The sequence below is a fragment of the Rhagoletis zephyria genome, unplaced genomic scaffold (assembly GCF_001687245.7).
Source record: "Rhagoletis zephyria isolate East Lansing unplaced genomic scaffold, Rhagoletis_zephyria_1.1 Rzeph_scaffold_02857, whole genome shotgun sequence".
Lineage (NCBI taxonomy): Eukaryota > Metazoa > Arthropoda > Insecta > Diptera > Tephritidae > Rhagoletis > Rhagoletis zephyria.
The window spans coordinates 47,396-48,884 of record NW_016159941.1 but is presented as its reverse complement, the minus strand read 5'-3'; positions in this window follow the sequence as shown (position 1 = coordinate 48,884).

Below are 1,489 nucleotides of genomic sequence, written 5' to 3'. Positions count from 1 at the left end.
AAAAAAAAAAAAAAAAAAAAAAAAAAAAAAAAAAAAAAAAAAAAAAAAAAAAAAAAAAAAAAAAAAAAAAAAAAAAAAAAAAAAAAGTTCGTGTCTTAAGTCTTTCGTTAACTTTATTTGCATACATAACTATCTTTCAATTCTTTTTTGATTAACATTAATATTCAAACATGTCAAAGTAATGGAACGCTATGAGATAGTTCAGAGAAGATTTGTTCCTTTTTCGTTCTCTGTAACAAAGTTCCTGGGACTTTAGCTCCCAAATTGTTCTTCGAGAGTAAGTTCCTCAGAATTTTGTTCCCGTTTTTTTCTTTGCAAAACGTTCAGGAGAAATTTGTTAGCAGTTTGTTCTCTTAGAAANGTCTTCAGGGTAATAATTAATAACACAAATCACTTATATAATAGTGATGTACAAACAATTTTCTTTAAAAATACGCATACTTTTTAAAAATATTTGTTTCAACACATTTTGCAATAGGACTGATTACTAAATTTATTACAACTCATATTAATTGATTAATCGCACAATCCGCTTTTAAAAGCTCGGTGCTAATAATCGTGCGCGTTTTCCGATTGTAGTAGCTGAACTAACTTTTGCCTAATTTGGCATGATGATAGTAGGAGGCCCCCTATAGGTAAAACACGAGTTTTTTTTTTCAAAATCGTAGATCTTCGGCTAGAAAAGAGATAATGGAATGACAATTTTCTTATCGTGAAGATAACACTGGTCTACAAGGGTTTTGCGAATAAGACGGGACCTGGTGTTTCCGAACGGATTTTTCGTGCTGAACACGAATCTGGGGTCCAAAACTTCCCATCACGTCACGTTTTCGAGAAAAAAGGGGTTGAAACCCCTAAAAACAGCGTTTTTGGACATTTTCGAAAAATTGTAGAGCCGAACCCTAACGTGCTACAAACTTTGCATATGTCAGAAATTAAAGGTAAAATTGTGCCCTTTCGAATGAGCCTTATGCCAAGTTGATCGCATGTGCCCTTGGAGCAGGGGGTGTATTTGTGTCTAGGGGTGCAGGAAAAAACAGCGTTTTTGGCCATTTTTGAAAAATTGTAGAGCTGAACCCTGACGTGCTACAAACTTTGTATATGTCAGAAATTAAAGGCTAAACCGTGCCCTTTCGAATGAGCCCTATGCCGAATTGATCGCGTGCACCCTTAGATCAGGGGGTGTATTTGTGTCTAGGAGTCCAGGGAAAATTGATCGTGTAACCAAATAAAAAATTTTTAAGTTCGCCATATTGGATCCGCCATTTTGAATTTTTAAAATCTAACTTCAGATTCGTAATCAGCGACTCTTAATGTAGTTAAGACCTTAGCATCATTCATTTTATATGGTCGTTTAAGATTAAATTCTTTCTGTGATCAATTTTTCCTGCACCCCTAAACACAAATACACCCCCTGCTTTAAGGGTGCACGCGATCAATTCGGCATAGGGCTCATTCGAAAGGGCACGGTTTAGCCTTTAATTTCTGA